Here is a 27,110-nt window from a genome sequence, read left to right as displayed (position 1 = left end):
AGCATTGTGAAAACCGGATACGTGCTGCATATCAGTGGTAAACTGCTCAATATAATCAAAATGGCAGCCTTCCTCGCTTCTTCTACTTTTCACAGTTTATCCTGGATTGCTGCGATCATAGAGTTGATCGAATACCAATGGTCCTGACAAGCTACCATTCTCCGGGAAAAATTTTCCGGTGATAGCAGTTAACTTTGAGTTTCCTCTAACAAACCTAACACATTGGAAGAATACGTGCGCTGGGTCCTCTGAGGCTTCGTCGCAGTTGGGACAATCAGGGGAGCTGTCCAGATTACAGATATTGACGATATCCTCCATGGCCGATGAGAAACTAGGTGAGGTTATAATTAAGCTCCCCATGCTTTCTCTCCAACCACTCCCCGATTGAACGGATAAGTCTGCAGGTCTAACGAGCCTTTTTTTTTATTGTTCCCATCTGCAATGGATCTCTTCCTTTCGCCTTTTTTCATCTGCGATAAAGGATAGATGGACCTGATATTATATATGCTCATCATCTGAAGGCAGAACACTGTAGTTCATCTGTAGACCGCAATTAATTTATGCGCATTGCTTTTCCCCACACTGGGACTGCATAAAGCATGATAGAACTCACCACCTATGAGCAGCCTTCAAATATGCCGCGGTCCTCCTACGTTCGGCATCATCGTTGCAAGAACCATACTCTTTCTGGATGCTTTTTCGTAAATATGCTCTATATGCTGCCTAAATTTGGGCTTTCGTCTGTCATCACTGCCAAGCATTTAATGGCCGGGTTCTTGATATGATTCCCAATTCTATACCAGGCATAATTTCTCTTGCGGGGCTTAGTGTCGTTTCCTCCACGAGTGCCAGTTTCACACTCTCTAACCAAGCCTTAATAGCACTGATTGCTTCGAGTACAACTCAGCATCTTCGAGACGCTTTACGACCACAACCGTGGTCTACTCCAGAACCAGAACGTTAAGTACCCTGTGGGACACCCGCATAGACAATGTACTCCATGCACTAGCTTGGGCTGCTTCTATGTAGCAGGAAAGATACCCTCGGACATCCGCGAAAATATCCGGTCTACATTTTACGGCAAGCTTGAGGGCCTTATTTGCCAAGCCGTTCAGATACGGGGCTTTGCTGCGCCTATTTGACTATAGATCTCCAGTAGCTTGTGTCTGGTGACTGGTGGAGTCGGCGTCACATTCAGAGCCCGCTGGAAGGTGTCAGTACCCCCTCCCCCTCTGCTTGGAGAAATAACCCCTGGATTATTTTTAACAAGAGGATAGGGCACGTGATCTGCGGAGATGAACGGCCTCAGAATGGTTTTGTCACGATTTTATAGTCGGTACCCCACGGATTTATGTCCGTCTCAGACTCAGTGCTAACAAGACTTGTAGATCCAGAATTGCCAATAAATCTCACCACTATAAATTTTTAAAAATTTCCATCAAAACCCTCATCAGGGGATCCTCCAAACAATGTTTGGCCAACTGGGGGTAACCCTAGAACGGTGAGAGCTACTACTTTATACATCTTGCGGATGCACCTCCGGAAACCTGCCAACTCTCCTCAAGTTTTTTACAACCAAATATTAACTTTTCAGTAACGACTGTCAATCTGGCCAATCTCACCTTCGCTGAGTTCATTATTGCCAGTCTCGATACCAGAGTTAAATGGATTGGTGGGTGTCTTATCATTTTTGATCAAAAACTGCATTACAGAGTTGAGGGACGTGCTGAACGAGGTTGCTCTTCTTTCTTCATTTTTCAAACGTGAAAACCGCTCGTAAACTCCGGTTTCACTTAGGGTAGCCTAACCATGCATAACGATAGTTCCAGCGGTCAATTCTACCAACAAGAAACAACATTTTTCAGCGCGCGTTGCTCTCGACAATCTGCCATCACATTGACTCAGGTGGTATGATCGAACAATGGGTTCCTCCAATCTCGCTCCCCACCGCAACCCAATTCCCGTTACTTTTGGGTCCCCGCTCGAACATATAGCCCTCCTTCAATGTTGGGTTTTTGGTAAGGTTCTGCTTTGATCCTTGTACAACTGTTACCTCCGGCAACATTCTGCAGAATGCATTGTTCTGCAGTATGCCTTTCGGTTCACAATTACAGTTTTCCAAGTTCCACCCAAAGGTTAGGTCGAGACACCGGAGGAAGAGGGAGCCACTGGCCTCCTCCTGGAGAAAGGGAGGAATTTTCGCTCCTTATAGAAAGGGGGTGAAATTTCACTTTGGAAGATAGTCATGTCGGGTGTCAAACGAAAGATCTCCATGAGCACTTTTCAAAACCGGTGACACCATTTTCAATGTTAAAGAAATACTATGTAGAAATAGAAATATATATTGGAGGCAAAACTAGCACTATCCAGCGCAACCTGCCGACCAAAACTTATCATTCATTCTTACATAAAATTCCAAATGTTTATCACATGAACTCTAGACTCCCTTGACGATTTCTATATTACAATAAGTCATCCCTCAATGCTTACGCATTTAAGCAGAACTATCGATATCACTCAGGCGGAGTCTACGTAATTCCCAGCTCCATGTGGTCATCATTCAAACCCAACACCGCCATACCATAGTCATTGAACAGAAAATAGTTATGATAATAACGCGTCAATTGCAACAAAAGCAAATGATAATAAAGTGAGCGCCAGAACGCCATCTGCGTCACATTTTTGGGCTGAACTCTCAAAGCGTGACTCTCCCGTATAATAGGCTAAACACCTTGTGGCCGCATGTTAAACTTTCAATGGAAGCATGCAAAGAATGAATACTAAATACGTCCCAGATACATCGCCATGTAGACCTGCATTGTTGGTATCACCCAAACACCTATGTGTGCGCAACTCTCTTATGACTCAAAACGCTTTACGGCATTCTAACGTGGTTAAACCGATAAGCCATGGAAGTTTCCCGTGCTTGTAACAAATGCGGATTAATAATTCCATTACACAATCCGATGTAGAACAACTCCCCAGTCGAGATAGGAAGTTTCTATTTTTGTGAAGTATCACGGTTTGCTGAAAGTTTTGAGGAATGATAAGAAGTTATTGTCAGTAATATGAAGCAATCCAATTGATTTGATAGGTAGGTGCGTCAAACGATTTGCTGAATGAATTATGAATGTGGTCTTACGTCGATAAGACAATTGGAGTATATTCGGGTAGTAATTTAGATTTCGTATGACTTCAATTGAACAGTCAAATGATTGAGTTGATCCATTAACTTAAGTCATCCTGGTATGAATATAGGTGAGAATAGCCTCTTCTCTTCACTCTTTTATGAAGTTTGGGGTACTTTCAATGGGACTATGCTTCAGTCTCATTATGATCACACTTAATCCTGAGCAAGTGATAAACCTACAGAAGCGGTAGAGCACAAAGACGAAAACATACATCCATGACCGAACAGGATTTAAACCTGGACAACAAGATCGAGAGGCTGACGCTTAACCAACTCAACCATCGTACCATCAATATAGGTCAAAGGTTGCATAAAATGAATCTGATCATCTTGAAAGTTGTTGCTTTTAGACTTCCTCCCCTCTTGTAGCCACTTCCACTCATATCATTCAATCATCATATCCAACCATGAACTGGAACCACTACCTTCTTCTTCAGAGCATTGCCATGCATTATTAAGGCAAACAACGAAGGACCTTTTGTGTCTTTCATATATTCTGGTGTTGCTTAGCTTCTCCTATAAGGATCACATACTCCGCATAGTTTTACAAAAAAACATATTTATCAACACCCTCTATCAACTTTGCAAGAAATTAGATTTTTTCCATATATCTAATGCCATTTTTTTTACTTTCAGGTAAGTGCATTTGTCTGCGAAAAGGAAGCAGCAAGGATATCTCAAGAAGACAGCAGATCTTGCTATCACAAAGGCATCGATGGAACCATTTTCATCAAAAGTTAATGTTACCTTACTCAGTTTTATATAAACACACTTAATCACTGAAAACTCACCCACCACTAACAAACCCCAAATGCACCTTCTTGAAAGTAACAATGAAGATTTCCCAAGGGATTTATATCCTCTTAAATCATTTGCCTCTTGGAACTTTGGAGCCACATCCCCTTCAATACTGGCTAAGGAGATGGTCTTGGCTAAAGATAGCATATCATAACAACGAATTGGGATAATGCCATTCTTTTTAGGCCTGACCTATGCACTGCCATTTTTGCACTTCAATCTATCAATTCACTGATAGACTAACGTAATTCTAACGAACGTTTCGTGCAGTCAAGGTAGCCTTTACTTCATGGCACTCTGAACTGTGATTCAACAATTTTGTTGAAGAAGTCCCACTGCTGAGGGCTCATCTAAAGAATTTCTATTTGCCAAAAAAAGGAGTTATGAATATAGAGCTATTGCCTCCTGTAAATAATGGTTTTAAACTGAAATGGAGAACCTCTCTCTCTCTTCGAAAATGTTACTTCCTTACTTTATTAGGTATGAAGGTCTTTAGGTGGCTCTGTCTCACTCTCCATTACTACCCAACACCGTATCTTATGAAATCGTTCAGATATTGTGTAAATTTCCTTACCCGGAAATGTTTCAATTTTATTTAAGGATGGAGTCTGTATCCGCATGCAACAATAACTGGCCATTTCATACATGACACTGTGACGGTCGAGTTGGTTGAGCGCCAAACTCTCGATTTCGTTTCTTCGGGTCCAAATACCGATTGCGTCATGGCGGTTTGCTTTCGCCTTTGTGTTTATTGTATCATGCAAGGCTATCACACGCAAAACATAAAATATGATGATAGTAAAACTGAAGCGCAGTCTGATTGCAGAAGAAGTGGGAGAAACTAATTACCTGGCATACCGGAGTATACTACAAAGCATGATCTGAACGTCTGAACAAACGATTCCTTGCAAACTTTTTGCACATTCTCAGACCCGATTACCGATGAAGCGACACGCGAAAGATCACCTTAGAAAGTAATGTGATATCACATCATTCTCAAAGTCATTACTCAACTGTACATGTGGTGATATTTGGTAATGTGATATCACATCGATCACATTACTTCTCACAAGAATAATACTATCACACCTTTTCTATTAGGAGCTGATGTGGTGATATTAACTTATGTTGGAATGTTAAGTGAAATTGTGTTATTTGGTAGTGTTTGGATCGCGCTCGGTGATGTAAATGTGATATCACACTTTAAAAGGATATCCCTTTTATGATATTACATACATCACCTACCCTACCCTACATCAGGAAATGCCACTATTATTCTTGAACAAATGTTATGACTAAAACCTATCCAGGCTTCACTGATCACGGCCAACACTCGGAACGTTTGTAAGAAAAATTGCGGAAACTATTCTAAGTATCTTGTTCGATATTCGATAATAACTCATTCACTCATCTTAGTGTGATACTGACATCTCATGGCTTAGACTGCATTAATCTATAACACATAAAAGCGACAAATTTGACTTATTATAATTTTGTTAGTAATAGTGCGATTTCCACCAACCTTGATGTTATTGTGATCTATTTTATAGAGTATACTACCTCAAAACTTGATTCAGGGATGAATTTAAATTTTCCAGGCAATACCGCATAGTGGCAGCTAGATAATTTTTTTTTTTCAGATTTTCGGGTGTCTGGCTTTTAAGAATGAGTCCTTACAAAAAATTAAAAATTTCCAGCCTCTGAATTCCCCTCTTTTGCATTAAATGTTAAAACTCACAACTTTGGGAAGTACTAGTCGAGGTCTTCCATTTGAGACGCCACATGACTTCATTCGACGACAAAAAAAATGACACCCCTTTCTTACTTGTATGGCGACCGCCCCTTAAACTTAACATAGAACGATGTTACCCACTGTATGCGAAAGAATTCACAGTTCCCACCTTTCCGCCAAATCTTGTATCAATAAGATAAACCAGTTCTGAAAAAACACACGGACAGACAATAAACCAATTTGAACAAGGTTTTGTTTTCCAAAAAAATCTTAAAAACAGCCTGCCGGAGAGGTAACTAGCAACCGATAAAGAAAGATGTTAAAAAACGACGACGAATTCCGCGGATTGTTAACTAAACGAACAGAACGGGATTGGAAGAGCTTTTACGGACACCCTTCCAGAAATCGAAAGCCGCTCCAAGTCAGGAGACACTGGTATAGATGCCAAATCTACCCTTTGGTTTCGATCTGGCAGTGTATTCTGTAAGTTGAGCCCAGGGAGAGAAGAATACATTCTACGAACAGCCTGGGAACCGACGCGACGGTCCCACTTGAAACGGGAGATCTGGACCTTTTTGCGTACAAGAATGAGGTGAAGGGAGCCATCATACGGCTGACTGATTTTGAGGTAGGTGTCGCATCTGTCAACTCCAGAAGGCACAAACTGGCCGTAGTCAGTGTACCTGAGAAAACAGTAAAGCAACTTATCAATGTCGGAAAAATAATAATGGAGTGGACTATCTGCAGGATACAAAAAATTGTGGGTGTGGCTCAGGGTTTTTAATGCTGATTCTATGACCATATTTCCAAATTATTATACAGGTAGGAGAGGAACACTTTGTGATATAACATAGGCGAGCCTGTACAGGAAGTCACGAATTGCATGTCGTAAGAATGCTATCATCGTCATCATCAACGGCGCAACAACCGGTATCCGGTCTAGGCCTGCCTTAATAAGGAACTCCAGACATCCCGGTTTTGCGCCGAGGTCCACCAATTCAATATCCCTAAAAGCTGTCCGGCGTCTTGACCTACGCCATCGCTCAATCTTAGGTAGGGTCTGCCTCGTCTTCTTTTTCTACCATAGATATTGCCCTTATAGACTTTCCGAGTGGGATCATCCTCATCCATACGGATTAATTGACCCGCCCACCATAACCTATTGAGCCGGATTTTATCCACAACCGGACGGTCATGGTATCGCTCATAGATTTCGTCACTATGTAGGCTACGGAATCGTCCATCCCCATGTAGGGGGCCAAAAATTCTTCGGAGGATTCTTCTCTCGAACGCGGCCAAGAGTTCGCAATTTTTCTTGCTAAAAACCCAAGTTTCCGAGGAATACACGAGGACTGGCAAGATCATAGTCTTGTACAGTAAGACGTTTCGAGCGGAACAGTCTTTGTAAGCTGAAATAGGCTCTGTTGGCTGACAACAACCGTGCGCGGATTTCATCATCGTAGCTGTTATCGGTTGTGATTTTCAACCCTAGATAGGAGAAATTGTCAACGGTCTCAAAGTTGTATTCTCCTATCTTTATTCTTCTTCGTGTTTGATGTTGTTGGTTGATTCGTCTTCGGTGCTGACATTGCCACCATATATTTTGTCTTGCCTTCATTGATGTGCAACCCAAGATCTCGCGACAATTACCGCCTGCTCGATCTGGATGAAGGCAGTTTGTACGTCTCGGTTGGTTCTTCCCATGATGTTGATATCGTCAGCATAGGCCAGTAGTTGGGTGGACATGAAGAGGGTCATACCTCTTGCATTTACCTAAACATAGTATAATATATCATAGCAGCCAATTGGAATAATGTCATTCTCTTTAGGCCTGACCTATGCACTGCCATTTTTGCTTTTAATCAATCAATTCACTGGTAGACTGACGTAATTCTAGGGGTGCATAAAATCAAACGTAAAAAGCCTGGTGATGTTCCGTACAGTCAAGGTACCCTTCGTTTCAAAACATTCTGAACTGCGATTCAACAATTTTGTTGAAAAAATCTCACAACTGGGGGCTCATCTAAAGAATTTCTTGTTACCAAAAAAACAGTCACGAATTCAGTGCTATTACCTCCTGCAAATAATGGTTTTAAATTCAAATAGAGAACTTGTTTCTCTCTCTCTCTTCGAAAATTTCTTTTCCTCTTCTCCTTAAATGTGAATGACTTCAGGTGGCTCTGTCTCACTCTCGATTACTATCCAACGTTATGCAAGAATGCCTAGTAAATACATTTACCCAAAAAGTAGGATCTATCGCTCCAAAATACAAAAGGAATCCATCTACTGAGTTTCAACGAAAAAACAAGAATGTCAGTTACAGCTACCGTGAAATATCTACCATCTAGAGTCGAGGCGCATCTAGGTGATAATACTGACACTTACTTCCTTGACATGGTGCCGGTGATACCTCTATGCTGATCTTAACCAAACCGTTCTGCCAAACTAAGTCGTTAAATATTCTGTACTTCATTAAAAGGACGCGCTTCCTGTCTTATATACCGACAATGATGACCATCGTAACTCGTGGGCGCAAGCGGCTTCACCACCGAAGCAACTCGTCTTTCGTCAGAAGCAAACCAAGCTTATTTCCAGAACACCTCTCGTATGTGAAACTCAGAAGGGACGACAACCCTGCCCGTCCGATGATTTCAGTGCAGAGGGATGTATCCCCATCACCTCGACCCTGTCACCTGGCTTTCCCTTTGGCCACAAGGGGGTTTTCATCAAGCTCAACCAAATTAACTAGTTTGTTTGTAGTTACGAGGCAATTTCGACTCCATCTACCTTTCTCATTGACCAGGTAAATATTCCAATCGTTTATTAGTTTGGGACATTTCTACCAAAATTTAAGAGGTCTAAGAAAAAATCTGAAGGTAGTTCGGTCGACTTAGGCCTAAACTTATAAGCGATTTTTAACATGAATCTAATTCATACCCATAGCGTGTTATGAATTATATACAAGCGGGCAAACAACACCCAGTAACAATCTCGGCCACGCTTCTCCCAAGGTAGAGGTAGAGGCAGCGTCTGATGGGTTGGCTCTGCCCTGGACGAAATCATAAGTCGTCTATCTTTGGCCCAGAGCAGAGGGGTCTGTGGAGCACTGTTGTGAGGAGTTGGCACTTAACATCGGCAAATGGCACTCAATGAGCTACTTTCTCATATCCTCTACCTTTACAGGGTCAACTCCATTCTCGATCTCGGTATAACATTCGAGGATAAGCTCCGTTACCACAGGCACTAAATCGATATCAGCAATTAACTCAGTTCAACTCTCCATAACACTTATGAACTCCCCCTTTCGAAGCATCCTTAAGTATTTCCCCGGAATCTGATCCCCTTCCCGCAACTGTCATTATCGTGCCCTTTCAACCGACTTCACCCAATTCCTCTTCTTTAAGAAGCTCTTCCCCCGTTTGAACAATGCCACCCATCTCCACTCTTTTAATCCTTCGCCATCTTAAAACTACCCAAAACCTTGTACTCCCATATTTTGTTTAAGGATTGAGAGGTCCTAAGTCTGCATCCACTTGACATCGGATCGGACCAAATGGGAGGCAATTTACTCCCTTTTTTTTGGTCCACGAACCCCTCGTTTGTTGCTTAGCATCCAAACTTCAAAAATATTGAGCGAAGATGGCTTTACGGCCGAAATTTTCAGGTTGCCCTTCGTGGAACTATAACTTTATTTCCATTCTCCGATTCCGAAGCTATGCCGGTGCTATCACGCATTATAACTTATTTCGTCAGCCTCTTCCTCCGATTATAGTTTTAAGCCTTCTAAGCCTTCAATTGATACTTCCCTTAGCTTCAGTTGAAATCTGACTCGATCCTTACAATTTTCTGGCATTTCTAGATTAATTAAATGAGTCCCAGGGAGAGCTGCCTGATCTCAAATTAATAAAGAATTCATTACAATATAACGGTTCGTCGGAAGGTATTTAAGCTCCGGTTTTCCCCGAGTACCATACACTTATCCTATAATGTTCTTCGTAATATCTTTCTATAGTGATCCGCTCGTCGGCCACTTTGGGACAGCATTCGAGTTGTTGCCCTTTCTTAAAGTGTTACACACCCACCCCCAATTCCCTCTAATCAGCGTATCTACCGACATCTCCCTCATCAGCCAACACAGCTCTCCATTCGAGATTATGACAAGTCAAAATATACCAATGACAGGACGGAGACAAATGTTAACGAAGGCTTTCGAGTAACAGTGGTGGTCACTTTCCCTATGGGGCTTCCATATACCAGCACAGAAAAAACCTTGGCGCGAAAAAAAAACCCCACTTTCTTGTGGATATAGACAAAACAGCGAAGAGGGATTATCGCGGTCAAGGTGTTTTAGGAATGATGTTCTCGAAACCCTCCCCAGACGAAAGAGAAATCTGGACTTCAAACACTGAGGAGGAGAGAAGAGGGTCAAGCCCAGCGGCCTTGGGTAAATTGATGGCCGAGATAATTTCACTTTTGGTTAAAGAAGCAATCCATATCCGCATGCTACGATAACTGACTATTTAGTCCATGAAAGGTGAAACTTCATTTGTTGTTATTCCATAGTGGAATGTTTCATCCACTTCTTATACTGCGTATCTTCCTGGATGAGGAGCCGACCGTTAATATTTCATCACAGGACTATAAAAAGACTAACATCTGGAAGTTTTTTGTGGTAACTTTGCCTCCCTTACTCGCAGAACTATAATTTACCTTTCGTCACGGCACGCATTACGCTACACTTCCCGAGATTGGCCGCTTTACCGTTGGGCTCCAATCACGTTCACCTCCATTCGCAGTGATAACAAGAGCAGACTTTTTTCAGATCAGTGAGACAATATCCAAAAATTCCTTCCGGGAGGTGTCGTTTTCACTTGTTTGGTTGGTGGCGATGTGTTGATCCGGCTCACAGCGTCTCAGAGTAAACGCAGCCGACCGAACCTCGGGAACTAGGTCGCTGGGGAGTCTCAGATTCTCCCTGTACACAAGTTCCGCAGGACTTGCAGGCCAAGTAGGACAAGAGTCACTTGGGATCAGGAGAAGTCATCTTGCGTTATTATAGCGACCTTTAGCATGCGGTGCCATCTTTCAAACATCCCGTGACTGTCCGGTTCGTTGTCCGGATGTCTGTGTGCACCAGATCCTGAACTGCGGGGATCTTGACCTCCTCAATGCATGCCAAAGCGCTAGCAACTACGTTGACTTTTCCAGACACCTGTTTGATATCAGAGGTGAATTGACCTATGAACACTGTGAACGGCCTACCTTCTAGGGAATAACGAAAGTATTTTATTGTGAAATCCGCGGCTAATAACTCACGATCGTAGGTACTGTACGTCCGTTGGGCGGGGTTCAACTGTTTTGAGAGCTCAACGGCTGCTAGGTTTTGTTCACCTTTTGGTGAATATCAGTACGTGTAACGATGCCTGAGGGATCGACGAAAACTTGCCACAAGCGTGGCGTTCACCAGCTGTTGCTTGGTTGATTCGAATGCCTGGATAGCCGCTTTGGATCACTCAATCAGCTGGGTGTCTTTGGTTTTCAATCACAGATAGTTGTTAAGGATCGATTGATGGTAGGAAGCCCTGGGCAAGAAATGACGGTAAAAGTTTAGCTGGCCCAAAAACCTTATCAGATCCTTAACAATTTTGGGTAGCGGGAAGCTCAGAATTTCTCGCATCTTATTCGGTTCCGGTTGAATATTGTGGCCGAGAAATCTCACCAGAGATTGGTGGAACTTTTCAACGTTGAGAACAAGACCGACCTCAAAGAGATGTTAAAAAATGCACTTGAGGTGTGCTCATTCATGGAAGTTTAGGTTTCGTAGAACAGAGTGGATAATCTTTGAAGTGTCTGCACCGCATTGCATAGTCCTGTCATCCTGATAAACACGAAGGGTCAGAAAGGTGTGTATACTACCGTTTTTAGAATATCTTCAAGAGCTACAGGGGTTTGGTAGTAGGCCTTGACTAGATCCAAGGTAAAAAAATGAATTTTGCTGCCACCAAGCCTGAAGTGTTAATCGATGATAGCTGGATACTGGGAGAACCGAAGCCCCGGCGCTTGTCTCAATCAAATAGTTTCGTCTGCTGAGGGGGTCGTAAACGGAAAGGTGTTGTGGTGTTGTGTTCGGGTAACTATCGCTAGAGTCACCACCCCTTACGTTTTTGTTGCAAAAGCACAAGGGGTGGTGCATTTTATGGCATTTTCCGCGAAGGTTCGGTAGTGCCAGCATAGCTCAATACCTCTCGATGGTCCTGACACCCTACTACTCGAGGAGCGGATCTCGACCTGCTCCGTGAGCTTCGCCTCGGATGAAGAGCAGCGACGAGAAGAGTTCCTTAAGTAATTCAAGTCTTATTAATAAATGTCCACATGAATTCTATGAATTCAAGATTAGAATTTATTATTTGGTAAATACATAGTGTATTGCAAAAATTTTTTTTCACGGGACCGGGTGCTCTGAGTGCGTGCCGTTCTAGCACTCCACTGCAGGCAAATTTTACACAACGGTACATTCTATTAAAGCAGTCTCCACATCACCAACATGGAATATCACACGCGCCAGCCGATATTGCTAAAAGTTACCTAGCACTACTTGTCAATCATTTATCACATTCATAGCTTAAAATACATGACAGCGAAAAATGTCTTGGATGAAGAAACTTTCATGTAAGAAAAGAAAAAAAGCGGAAAATTCCCGTAAAATGGACCGCAACTAATACTTCCGATTAATAAGGAAATTGATAAGTAATAGGTAAGATATTGTCACATGCGAAGAACAGGAAATCTTCATTCTTGGAAACAAGCCCTACTTGTCATTTCAAAGTATATGCACTTTCTGGGAATTTTCTGGTATGTTATTCAAAGCCATCGAGCGAATAGGTAATCTTAACACCTACAAATTCACAAGCAATAGTTTGTATCAACTCAGCACTCCATAATCACCACCGCCACAGGAAGAATATCGTTGATGTATCCAACGATATATTATAATGTTACTCGGTGATATTTAGTAATGTTGTATAATGTGATGTCACATCGATATGGACCTTACAAACAATATTTCTTACAAGAATAATACCATCACATTTTCTCTACTGGGAGGTGATGTGGTAATGTTAAGTGATGTTGTGATGTTAAGTGATGTTGTGTTGTTTTTGATGTACCCTGCTTATTGCTGGTCGTTTAAAGAGTGGAGAAGGGTGGATGATGTATGTAATATCATATCATTAACATTACAACATCACTTTACATTACCGCATCACCTCCCAATAGAGAAAATGTGATGGTATTATTCTTGTAAGAAATATTGTTTAGTAACGTCGTATCAATGTGATATCACATTACGAAACATTACCAAATATTACCGAGTAACAATATCCATATTATTTCTTAAACAAATGTCATGACTTAATATTATCTAGGCTCCATTGATCACGGCTAACACTCGGAACGTTGATAAGGAAAATGGCAGAAAATATTCTAAGCATCTTGTTCGATACTCGATAATGACAAATGATCGAGTTGAACTAGATAAAGGTGTCACCCAATTATCCTATCAATACCAGAGGTTCTGCTGTGATGTATTAACATTCTTTTGGAAATCATAGCAGTCTTGGAAAAATCGTTCTCTATCTAGGAATTTCGAAGGATATGAATTTTTGATAAAGGCTTGAATTTAAGGATCATTATCGAACCAATCAAATTTCCACCGTAAGTCCTGACAATCTTTCGGGCAACATTCAAGACAATGAACTTTTATTCTCGTCAACCCGAAGTCTATGTAGCTTTTCTCTAGAGATCATTGACAGTCGTCCACAGGGAATTCTGCGAATGATCCGCCAAACAGAGAATCCTTTTTAAAAAGTATCTCCACGAAAAATCTCATTATAACTCTCTCAGTTTCCGAATAAAAATTATTTGGTTTCACCATCAAAACACTAATAAAATTGGACCTAAAAAGCCTATGTGATGACCTCACGATTTCATAAAATAGAGAACCAAACTTTTAGAATTAGATTTTCATTCCGGTTGATAAGGATACGTTTTAACAATCTATCTTCAAAATCAGCTGATTCGCGGGAGATTGCTTGAGTGGAAAACACAAACGATTCTGTCGCCAACCAGTTGATAGCAGACCATAGAACAACATTGGCTCCACAGTCAGTTTGCCGGCGAACACAATAGCAATCGCCTTATTTTGCAACGCGTGAAAGAAAGGACCAATGCCCTTTTAACTTGAAATTTTGGATGGTTCAAGTAGAATATGAAATCGGGGAGGAGCAGGAGTATGGTAAGGAACAAAAGCAAGAAGCAAAGAAGAGGAATTTATGCTGTGTTGTCGACATAATTAGAGCTTCTCAGTGGCAGTGAGCCAATACATATATCAAAGGAATACGAAAGCTGCTTAGCGATCCTTTGAATGTTAAATAATCAAACCTAAATGTGCATCAAGATATCACTCTCTTGCATCCTTCCAACAATTCTACACTCTAGAAAAGGGCATTGCCCTCGGCCAGACTTTTCAATATTGACAAAATTCAAATAAGCCAACCATAACGCACTGAAAAGTGGGTAATGTTCTGCAAAGTACATAATAACATCCCTTCAAATGGGACTAATTCAGTTAATATCGAGGATCCTAGGCGCCACTCCCGAAGCAATTTATGCGTTTAACTTCTCTATTCTCTGTTTCGACATTGCTATGTACACTGCCCCCGGGAGATACGTAAAGCTTTCCACAAGTAGATAAGATGATACCAAGAAAATGACATAAACAAAGAACAATTTAGATACTACGCATGTGCCCAAAAGGGTCCTCCATATTTACCACAGGAAATATATAGTAAAACATGAAGACAACACACATTTCATAAACTAGTTATATTGGAGGAGTATGTGAGGATGGTGCAACAACCCCAGCTTTTAGTATTCTTATCTGTAACAGTCTTCATCGGGCACACCCAGAAGTACAGATTCAAATTCAAACAGGTAGCATGCGGCCCCGAAAATCACAGTAGAATCATTTATAATATTGCGGGCAATAAAGTTTCATGAATCGTATGGAATTCTGAACGTATGCATATAGGAGCGATCTTTTGGGAAGGGAAAGCACCGGGAAAAAGCAAAGTATCTCGTATCTGAGTGCGACTGGTATTAACTTGTTTTGGAACTGGTTTCGAGCTTTGTATGTCACGTCCATGAAAACAGTCCATTGTTGTATCTTTTTATTCGAAAAGTTGCTCTGAATGATGACTGACTAATATTTGTTTACGAACTGGGAATATATAGATTATCTAGAATGGTGACGAGTAATTAAACAGAAAATGTTCTAATTTGCACGGAGGAGATATCCCTTAACGAAATATATTTAGGGTAAATGTTGTAGTTTGGTGGGTAAGGATTCGAATGAATGTTGATGTAGATCTCGACCCCTGAATCCTGAGTATCTTAAACTGCAAAATTTCCACTTTCGTTACATAACAAAATCGTATCTGAATGGACTGAGTGTTATTTCTCGGAAAACTGCCGTATATTTAGCAGAACGTGCACTTTCTGTCGTCAACAGAGCTCATAGGAAAAGTCATAATTTTCATTTCTTATTACACAACCTGAAAACTCCTCAGCAATTTACTGTGCTTGTGCAAACACTCGGTAAAAGCTTCGAATCAACTCTGTTAAATTTTCACACATGAAACCAGCATGTTATGAAGCCAATCGTTCTCATTCAATCTAAATTTAGGCAGCATCTATTTACAGATTTGAAATTTTCGCTTATGAAACTGCATTCAGAGCGACTGTTTTGAAAATCCCACTGGGAGGTCATTAATACCAGAGAAAGAAGGTAACGACAGTACGACTCCTACGGCGACACAAAAATGGGTGGAATATAGTCATATTCTTGAATAAACAAAATGACTTGTCAATTAGATTGTTTATTCAATTCTTTCAGATACACCTACAGAGAACAGTGTGACTGAACCAAGAAAATATGGGAAACATTCCATTCTTCAATAATTTTCTGGGAAAACAATTAGCACAAATAATTCCAGATTCTTCCCAGATAGAATGGACCCTCAAATTCAAGGCTCACGAAAATGTATCTTTTATGTTTTAATTAGCGACGAATGGAAAGGCTAAAGGCACCTTGCTGAAACCAAAAGGCATCCATATTTCTCTTTATCGCTATTTCTACATACAAATCTGTCTTGATCTTTTACACATAAATATACTTATGTAAACAGAATTCAGAATAAATATTAAAGATCGTGAATGTTTTTGGCAAATATCTCACGTATCTGTGCCAAATTAACAGGTTCAAGATCACGTTTGTGCAGGGTAGGATATGTTTGTAATTTTGTCTGGGATTTTTAATCTTTTTTTCGAATTATTTTTTTAGAAAATGTTCAATGCCGTTTGGAAATAAAATCTCATCATTTTCTGGCGTCATCGTTCAGTAATAGTCCCACTCAAAAAAAAACCCATGACCCATATAAGCAAGAGGGCTGTGTGCCGACCCTTCAGAGTTTACAACTTTGGGGGTTGACCAGATATCTTCCCTGAAACACATATCGATAAATGCCCCACAATGAATATGAGGTCTCTATCCAATACCCAATAATACCACATAACACCTTATATTCCTTTAAAGTTGCTCTGGAGACGACTTTTGACGGGTGGGCCCAAGGATGTCAAATATCCTTTCACCCGTCGGATCCGTATATACTTTCGTTGGCTTCAGTCTACTTCATCAAAAGAGTGTAGTATCAAAAAAAGTGTAGTAACTTAGTTTTGCTTGGAGGGGGCTGCAGCCCCAAGTAGTCGCCTATTTAACGGCTTCCCGCCAGCGATGTTGGCAGGGTGAATCTGCGAACATATTCCAGCGGCGTGGAGTTCGAAGATTCTTCGCTATCTTCGTCTAAAGTCAGAGAAGAGCGGGAAGCTATATATATATAAAGTGAAGGACCGTCTCCTCTCTCGACCATATGAGGTCGAAACTACCGCCTTATTTTTTCTTCGTGTTCAAGGTAATCAGGATTTGCATCTCCCACTTCTGAAGAGACAATAAAAATATCACTTTTGAGGTATCGGGTTCTTTCATAAAGATTTTCACCTCCCAAAAGGAATTGGCGGACTTGGCAGTGAATGGCCTGAATCGATATCCATCCATCCATATACTGGCCCTAGTTCTACCATTGTAAACCCAGACCTTGGCAAGTGAATGTGTGAGCCTCCTCATTGATGCGAACAATGTTCGAGTGTCATGACATCTACATCAGCAATGTCCAATCAGACAAATTTCACCAGCAACTGGTGGCAACTTCACCCTTCAGATCGGACTTGGCAGTGAATGGCCTGAATCGATATCCATCGATCCATATACTGGCCCTAGTTCTACCATTGTAAACCCAGACCTTGGCAAGTCAGTGTGTGAGCCTCCTCATTGATGCGAACAATGTTCGAGTGTCCTGACAGCTACATCAGGAATGTTCAATCAGCCAAATTTCACCAGCAACTGGTGGTAACTCCGCATCAACTGGCTTAACGTGGTGTTGCTAACACCGCTGAGCCAAATCCGCCCTTAATTCGTAACCACTCCTCTACAATTTTTTTCTTTTAGTATTTGTTACAAGATAAAGTCAAATCAGAAAATAACGTGATTGGCCAGCTTCAGAGCTACCTGTTTTTTTGCAAAGGAATATCCAGGTGGAGCTATAACCCTACGATTGATTGTCTTGCCGGCAATGGTATCAAGCCTGTATACATCTTCTTCTTCTCTTCCATTAGATTATTAGAAATCCTGGCGATTTTGCTCCCGTCTCTTCCTTTCATCGTCTGCACCAAGTTTAACCTATCATATGCTCTATTCTCCTACTATTGTCGGCGTTCCTTCACACACCAATAAATCCTCCCACCCTTCGCTTCTTTTATCCAATTTCATGAACACCTGTACTGCCATCGTCCTTTCCTTTCCTCAACCTTTTCAGAAGTCACGTAATTCGCACCCTTGATCTTGTCCTATCTAACCTTCCTGTGTATTACATTTCACAATCAACAACAGTCTGCCGTGGATGACTCTCCCCCACTGTGTCTTTTTTTTCTTCGAACACAGAGGACGACAGTCTTAGAAAGACGGGCGTTCCAGCTCCGCCGGACAAACGGAACTAGAACGGACGCATGTGGGATTCGCACCCACAAAACCAACCCCCCCCCCTCCAGCCCCTACTTCGCGTTTACCCTTAGCCATTTAGGATTCTCGTTCTTTGAACTTTCCTTCTCCTTCCTTCCTTCACCAGCTCACCTTCAGTAATTGCAGAGGAAATTGTAAACCAGTTCTCCTTTGACCTCAGCATCTCCCCAACTATACTCCCCAGACTCACGTTCCTTTCAAGCACTTGGTTCAGGATCCGTTTTTTCCTTGGGCAGGCGGTGTGACATTACATGAAGGACAATTCGGCAAATAATCCAGCCCAAAGCGGATATATACCGTCTGTCGCAAGCACCGTGTCCCCTGAGGAACTCGGTAACGTGGTAGCTGGTTTCTCCTTGTTGCCGCTCAAGCCATACCCTAATGTTAAGAATAAGCCTGTGCTTCCACTGGCTCCTCGAAGACTCCTACCGCATTCCTACATTCCGTGTGCCCCTCCATACGTCTTGCATAATATACCACACTCATTTATTTTGCCAGAATCTCGACTAGAATCATGCCCGCCACCACTAATGCTGCCTCGTCTGATGTAGTTTTCAAAGCACCGCATACCCTCAAGGCCATCAGCCGGTAAACTGAATTCACCTGCCTCCAGCTCTCAAAGTTGCGCACGTCTCCGCCCACATAGGTGACGCATAGAGTAGAATGGATAGTACCACTCCGGTTAAAGGTAAACTTCTGCATTGTTTCGGCCAACCAACATTCGGGAACAGTCTCGCAATTACCGTGTCGGCAACAAATACCTAACCTAACCTAACCTGGGTATCCGACCCATATCAAAGAGTTCCCTCTGAAGTAATTCTCCACCCAATACGCCAAATATCCTGGAATACTTATTTCAGTCACAGCTGGCTGAATTGAATGCGTTTCTGATATACAGTGCCACCACCAGCATTCAGTGTGGCTTTTACCAAGCTCACCGCCATGCTTATTGTACCCCCCGTAGAGTGGACGCGTCGAAACCCGTACTAGCGCTGCGACAGACTATTGCCGTTTCGATTATGAGTTCGTCGGTTTTATAAGACCGCTTCTGGCAGTACTCCTCTCTCCTCTGAAGCTGCCAGTGAAGATTAAGCCCGACCTTTTTGACAACTCCTCCGAGGTGTGCCTAAGAGAAGGAATCCCTGCCCAGTGTTAGAAGCAAAAGTTGATGTTGCTTCCCATGCTTGGTAAGCTCCGCTGTCTTGGTGGTGAGAAAACAATCCATTTTAGGAGTCACGGACACCTCTGGTAGAGGCTCAGAGATATATCAGACACAAGTGCCGCAGAGAACGTGTCCCCTGGAAATCTTTCGCCGTCCAAGTCGGTAACCTTTTTCCGTGCTCGATTGGCCTTTAATCTCAATGTAGATTGCCTGTGAGTGTAGTACTCACTAACTTGCCAAGTAATTCGTCTGACTAAAGCGGCACCTAAAAGCATATGAATTCCCAACATTTGCGAGTATCACGTCTAGCTTCGCAAATGCCTCGAACAGAACATGCCCTTTTATATTCGTTGTCCGCCTGTCACATTCAACAGTCGACGCATTAAAATCGCCTTCTATTGTGGACGGCCAACGTCCCCTGCCATCCATACTCGTTAAGTGTAGCTCTCGATAGAGAATAACAGCTGTATATAAGGACAATTTTCCTCCGGGTGTCCTGGAAAGCTTGTTCTCCGCAACTCCATAACGCTGGCCCGTTTGATACTTGACACAAATACCACCACCGTGATTTCAAAATGGCTCACTAATTAAGGCCACATCGATATTTTTCTTGCGAATGGTTTTCGAGAATAGATCCTGCGCCGCCACAGTGGTTGAGGTTGCTTTGTAAGTAGTAGTCTCTGCCTTTACTGATGTGGCCCTCCGCTCCGCATTTTTGGCATTGCCTCCACCTGTCATTGGCACTAGAACATACCTTTGCGATGTAACGGAAACCAAGGCATCTAAAGCGATACCTGTTCACTAAGGCGACACATTATCCAGCTATCCTTACTCTCCTTGTTGCCAATAGTTTGAGTGCTACCGCCACTATTCCACTGATGATGGCGGTTTGTGTCCCACCGTAGGTTTTTCGTAGCGTCATTGCCGCTGACCCTTCAAGTCCAATGAGATCGACCTCCTTTTCCAAAGCCTCGCGAACCTCATCCCTTGTGCACTATAGAGATCTCCGGTCTACTAGCCCCATGCTTGCAGATGATAATAACCTCTCCCCTCCCCCCGGAATTACGGCTACATGAGATTCGCCAGAAGCTTGACCAGTCCTCCTTACTTGGCCTACTTTTTCGGGAGTCGATACCTTTTTCACACATTCCTCCCGATTTGTTGCTGTACCTTATGTCGCTCAAGTAGTTATCGGGCTTTGTTTCCTCCTTCCCATATCGAGACTATAGCGTCTCCTCATTCGGAGTAGCATTTTCATTCTCGGGGTGATGTGCCTGTAAGGGTGGGCATCTTCGAGAATCGAACTTCTACTGAAAGGGTCCGTCAATGGAACCATTTCTGCTCCATCCATCGCGCTTGTAACATCGGTACCCCATTGTATCTAACAAACAAAATAGGTGGTATGACTCTGGGCCTCCAGGTTTGTTACTAGGAAGCAGCACCAATTTTTCCTGTTTTTCGCTGGGCATACACGCGAAAACGCGTAGTCTTCACCGCCAGCTTCAAAGCTTTTTAAGAATGCTAATCAAACCTGAAGACTTCATTGGTTAGTATGTCTTTGGTGATGGAGAAAATCGTATTGACTTCAAAGACTGTTTTTTAAGTAAAGTTGGAAAAAGGATATTGCGCTTTATTGCCGTTTGAGTAGCAAATGCTATGTACTACATCGCTTCAAAAAATGGTTCAGGAAAATGTTGGGGAAAAATGTGGTACTGCTATATACAGATCTACATTGAGGTCACTGCACCTTAAATTTGTTAACGAAAAACCAAAAAGAATATTTTTTTCATGAACTTTATTTCAAAAATAACTAAAATACATTAACGAAGTAACAAACCAACTTATCAGCTACGCTTCCATGGCACGATTGCCTGGACACCACCCGCCCCCTTTTCAAAATTTACCATCTGGATGCTCCTCTGAGCTCCTCCTGAGAGGACAAGCCTAGTTTTAGTAAAGGAACAAGACCGAACGATAATCCCCGAACAGATCAAATAATTTTTGGAACGCGAAGAAAACTTCATACCTAGAGGCTGCCAACTGCATCCTGTCTTACCAATGAAAAACCCAAAATTTTTATTTTTTACCAACTTTATTTGAAAAGTAACTAAAATACGTTAAAGAAGTAAAAATCAAGTTATTAACTACGCCTCTTCAGCAGGATTGCCTGGACACCATCTGACCTTTTTCAAGAGCTACAATCTGGATGCTCCAATAACATCCTGGTTAGCATTTTATTCTCGGTCTCTTCGAACAACCGTAGGTATTCTTCTTCATCCTCTGAAGAAGACGCCCCACACTCGTCATCTTCTTCATCTGAGACAGAACCTCCCTCACTGTCTTCAGCTGCGTCCTCTGAACAACTACCAATATCCTCTTCCTCTGCATCGAATCCTGAACCATATTTCAAGGTTGTGTCTCGCCTACTGGCTCCCTGTTTATGCAATTCATAGATTTCTTCCTCGTCAGAATCAAGTAAGACTGTGCTCTGAGCTACGAACTCATCGTCTGATGAAAAGTCTTCCGAAGAATCTATGTCGTTTCCTGAAGCAAGTTGACAAGAGGCATGCGACCTCAATGCTGATCCCGGGTAATCATCAGTGTCTATACCAGTGGTCTGCTGGGCTACGTAGTCATCGTCGTCTGAAGAACTTTCTTCGGAGTCATCTTTTTCCAAAAGAGGTCGATTGGAGGTATACGGCAGTGATACTTTTCTCCTTATCTCTTTAAAGAGGTTGGTTCCGGAATGAGAAAGTTTCTGCCTCTTTACTGTTGCAATACGAGCCCTATATCTTCTGACTGTGTCTCTCAAAGCTTCGCTGTATGTTCTTTTTGAGGTAGAAACAGTATTTGACGTCGTTAATTTGGGTGACTTCTGCTCCGGAAGATCAACTTGTGAACGACTGGTGTTTCTAGCACGTGGATCCATATTATCGCTCAGATGAAGAAATATTTTCAATTGCAAGAAATTGCTCAATTGTTAAAAGTAAGCTGAAGACTGATTGAAATCTGAAATGCATCCTTTTAAATAGGAAAGAAATATAATTGGTTAGTCATTATAACATCCCTTAAATGGTGCTAACATGTCCAGGCTAATGTATTTTTAATTACATTTTCTTGCCTGGTCATCCTTGTTCCTTGTGCTAAACCAAGATGAAAGGGTTCTTATGATTTGGAATATTTTGGTCGCAAAATATGAATGAAGTATCTTTTGGCAACCCATTTCTCTGAAGAAAGAAATATGAGAATATTAGAGACATAAAAATCCTTGTAGAATGGCTGGCAAATCCCATTAACAATTTTCAGAATATGGTCGTCATCATCAGGACTTCTTTAAATTCTCCTGAGCCAGAACCGTCCTCGTTAACTTGTAGCCACTTCTCTACCATTTTTCTCTGGAAGCCTTTATGACAAAATATGTCTTCGCAAAGGCAAATGTGAAAACAACATGATCGGCAACCTTCAGAGCTACCTGATTTTTACAAAGGTATATCCAGGTGGAGACATGACCACACGATTGATCGCCTTCTCATCTGGCAATTGCATCAAGCCTATATGCGTCTTCCACTTACGATTCTGTCAACGGGAGAGTCATTCCGTCAAACTTCTGCCCCTTTATCATATTCTGTGTTTATGTTCCCTGCATCTCTGCCCCCATTCTCTGTACGATGATTTCTTCGGCAGATTATCAGAAATGCTCATCGTTCCCCACTTCCTTTTATTGTCTGTGTTGACTTTAACCTTGCTATGCTCTCTTTTGGGGATTGGGATTTGTTGTCGTGACTGGATGTCGGATACCAGTCGACCCCGGTACGTTACGATGGAAGTAAGGCGTTGCATCACTTTGCACTAACAAGGTCACCCAGGCTGTCAACCAACCAAACTCTCCTAACAGGTTTGCCAGTCGCGAATGTCGAACCGAACGGCACATGCTAGAACTAACCCAAATGCTAAAAGTTCGACAAGATGAGGACTGGGGGTCTTGGTTCACAAATAATATCTCCTTGTCAGAAATTTTCCCACGTGCGTAAACTCAATGTTCGCCCCTTGCCACTTCAAAAATAATAATGATAAAAAAAAAATAAAATAAAACCTTAAATAAACGGGAAGACTGATGCTTTCCTGGGGTGGGTTAGAGCGAAACAATCGTAACTTCTATTCATGACTGAGATGCAACCCACTTAATGTTTTCTTCAAAATCATTCCTTGCACAAATCCGTAGCAGGTTAAGACGACAACGAAACCCATATTGTCCAAAATCTGTTAGAGCTGCATCAACTTCAGCGATACTTCTCAGCCCGGCCTTACCCGGTTAGCCCTCGAAACTCAGTACCGACCAACGTGTGGACAAACGGAAAAATAGTGGCTCAGCTACGAATTTGATACTCCGACATAAAAATTACTCACGATCAATCTCGATGAGGTAAAGCACTGGCCAGATCGCGAAGTCTAGGAGTCTGATCGTGAACGTTACTACTCCACGACATAGAATTGTCTGATTGGATCCAGCAGAAGCTTGACGACTCAAATTTGAAATTTCAAACTTTAGTTTCAAATTTGAATCTCCAAACCTTGAAAGCGGGCAGGAAAATTGCGAAATTTAAGTTTCGTAAGGCAAGTTTTGAAGTTTTGATCCCAGTTCTAACAACAACCATCTGGACCCCCACCTCTCACCATTAACGTGTGACCGATCACTCAACACCTTCTACTCCGTTCTATTAGATCTTCTTCCCTTATATGTCTCCTCCCCTCCAGTTTGGTTAAATGGTCTAGCTCCTCTGTTAACTCCGACCAATTATCTTCTTATATGCTCTGCCGCTACTTTTGCTCTGTCTATGCTCCCCTCTCTTCATTATTCTTCTCTCTCACTTGTGGATGCTTGCCTAGGCAATCGACCCTGATGGTGCCTGGGAAGTAAGTGCATTTCAAGCACGTGATGTTCCGTGTCACTTGCGGTATACCTCCCGCTCTGGAAGCGTAGGTCACCCAGTCGTAGTCTACGTTCTCTGACAAGGATATAGCTAAAATTTAAGGTCTCCTAACGCAAGTTAGATTCATAGTAAAAGAGTCTTCATGAAGAGCCGACCTTCTTCTTGATAGCTTTCTGAGGGCCATTATACTAGATTCATCCAACAGCTGAAGCTGTCTTCAGAGCTCAATTGGGAAATGCCTCCGTCGTTCTATTCTTTTTTTTTTCCACCATGATTACTATTCTCTGGCGTACTGGGAAGACATCTACCTACTAAAGCTTCTCTCATACTAGATGAGACCATCTGGATTATTTTCTCAGGTATTTAAAAATAGTTTTAAATTCTCTCGTGTTGAAATTCGAACTTGACTCACGAGATATTGCCGATGTTAACATCGCATCCTGCTATTATCGCCATGCCTTTACTTTTGACAGGATAGCTCCCATTGTCCCACTGAGCACTTCGACCTTGCTCAGCATCAAAAAATCACCTCACCTCCCCTCCTTTTATGGTTAAAACTCGTTAACAAGTCGGCATGTCAGAAGTTTCAGCTCATGTTTCAACAACGCATGGTTTTTGTGTGAAGTATAGGACTCTTCTGGAATTATTGATGCGATGTTATTAATGCAGTGGTCGCTTGCAATTCTGTAAATTTCTTTTAAAAATATTGCATTTGGGGTATGGTACATCTACCCACTGCACAACCCCAGTGTATTTAATTGCAAATTTCGATACTTCGGGAGCCAGTTCTTGTGGATGTGCTCATGTGTCCGCAAACTTGGCAATAATTACAACCGCTAAGTCAACCATAAATTCTTGCCTAAAGACCTTTATCTTCTCCAAGAGTTACGATGTCCATTACCAGGAGCATTGCAAAGGAGAGAGAACCCCGTCCTGCTGGCAGCTTCTGAGGAATCCTACGCAAATATACTCCCGATTTCTCCGCTTGGCAAAGACCAGCCTCTAGATTGAAGGATGTACCGACCCTGGTGGTGCCTGGGAAGTGCATTTCAAACAGGTGATTACGTGTCACTTGCTGTGTACCTCTCGCTCTGGAAACGTAGATGACCCAGTCGCTGTCTACGTTCTTTGACCAGGATATAGTTAAAATTTCAGGTCACTTGCCTCTGCTGTTTTATTCTCTTTCAGGATAACTCCATTTCCACCATGATTAGTGTTCTCTGGCGTGCTGGACAGATATCTCTCTACTAAAGCTTCTCTTTTACTGGTTGTGACCATCTGGGTTATTTTCTCAGATATTTAAATAATTTTAGTTCTCTCGTGCTGAAATTTGAATTTGCCTCAGTAGATCTGGGAGAAGTTAACCTGCTGTTATCGCCGTGCCTTAACTTTTGACATATTGGGTAGCTGTGATTGTTCCCCTGAGCACTTCACCCTTGCTCAATTTGTTCAATTAGCAGAGCATCAAAGAATCACCTTACCACCCCTTCCTTTCGTGGTTACTTTGACCGGTGTGGTGCCGCCATCATAAAAGTCGTTAACAACATGTCAGAAGTTTCAGCCTCCGGTTCAACAACCCATGTGAAGTATAGAACTCTTCTGGAATTATTGATCCGATGTTATTAATGCAGTGGTCGCTTGCAATTTCTTTTAGAAATATTGCATGGATATGGTACATCCACCCAGTGCCATGGGCAGTGTATCCCCTTCACTTACCTTAGGAGTTGACGCTTGTAATGTGGCTATCCCTCGCCCATAGTAGAGCCGACGACCCGTTTATTCTCGAAACTTCTTGACTTCAGGTTCAAAGACGCCGATAATAAGGTAAATTTTTGGCCTATTGGCACTCATTCCTGCGTTCTAAAGTATGCTACCTGCATGGAGTAATCATGGAGCCTTCAGGGACCTTTAGCCTGGTTTCAAGTGAAAATGAAAGTAAAATATCGTCCTTCATAGGAAGAGTACAGGCCTAGTTTTAGTAAAGGAACAAAACAGAACGATAATCCCCGAACAGATCAAATAATTTTTGGAACACGAAGAAAAACCTCATACCTACCTCATACCTTTGAACTTACCAATGAAAAACCTGACCCTTCAAGTCCAATGAAGTCGAACTCCTTTTTCAAAACCTCGCGAACCTCCTCCATCTATATTGATGCCTGTTTTCGGCATAAGATCTCCTAATGCACCAAATTGGCAAACCCAGGGTCTGCCTTCACCGTCTTGAGAATGGCTGTGTATGATTCTCTCTGATAACCTCCGGAATTGCGGCTACATAAGATTCGCCAGCAGGTTTGTTCCTAGGAAGCAGCACTAGTTTGCGCTGGGAATATACTTTCTTTTAGGCGTCACTCGAAGCCATTGGCGAAAACGCGTAGTCTTCACCGCCAGCGTCAAAGCTTTTTTAAGAATACCAATGAAACCTGTGGACTTCATTAGTTAGTATGTCTTTGCTGATGGAGAAAATCGTATTGACTTCAGAGACTGGTTTTTAAGTAAAACTTGAAGAGGGACATCGCTTCAAAAAATGGTAAAGGAAAATGTAGGGGAAAAATGTGGAAAAACCAAAAATATTTATTTTTTTCATGAACTTTATTTCAAAAATAACTATTATAAAATACGTTAACGAAGTAAAAAACCAAATTATCATTGGATTGCCTGGACATCATCCGCCCTTTTTCAAGATCTACCATCTGGATGCTCCAATAACATTCTTGTCAGCATTTTATTCTCGGTCTCTTCGAACAACCGTAGGTATTCTTCCTCGTCCTCTGAAGAAGAAGCCTCAGATTCGTCATGTCCTTTATCTGAGAAACAAGCTCCTTCACTGTCTTCAGGTTCGTCCTCTGAACAACTGTCAGGGCTCTCTTCGTCTGAACTGAATCCTGAACCATATTTCAAGGTTGTGTCTCGCCTGCTGGCTCCCTGTTTATGCAATTCATAGATTTCTTCCTCGTCAGAATCAAGTAAGACTGTGCTCTGAGTAACGAACTCATCGTCTGATGAGAAGTCTTCCGAAGAATCTATCTCATTTCCTGAAGCAAGTTGATTTGAGACATGCGACCTCAATGCTGATATCGGGTAATCTTCAGTGTCCAGACCAGTGG

The 27,110-nt window shown here is 42.1% G+C and overlaps 1 protein-coding gene and 1 long non-coding RNA gene across 2 annotated transcripts in view; both read left to right on the top strand.

Annotated features, from left to right (window-relative positions):
- The window catches only part of LOC119651069 (sodium/potassium-transporting ATPase subunit beta-1), a 119,535-nt gene that overhangs the window by 35,860 nt on the left and 56,565 nt on the right, over window positions 1–27,110 (top strand). The window lies entirely within an intron of this gene.
- On the top strand, window positions 15,484–15,994 carry LOC119651070. The gene is made up of 2 exons (XR_005249412.1): window positions 15,484–15,564; window positions 15,651–15,994. It is a non-coding gene; the product is annotated as an uncharacterized LOC119651070 (long non-coding RNA).

Source organism: Hermetia illucens, chromosome 3, assembly GCF_905115235.1.
Source record: "Hermetia illucens chromosome 3, iHerIll2.2.curated.20191125, whole genome shotgun sequence".
In the NCBI taxonomy this organism is placed as follows: Eukaryota; Metazoa; Arthropoda; class Insecta; order Diptera; family Stratiomyidae; genus Hermetia; species Hermetia illucens.
The sequence above is the reverse complement of the archived record's forward strand: the minus strand, read 5'-3'. Positions and strand labels throughout refer to the sequence as shown.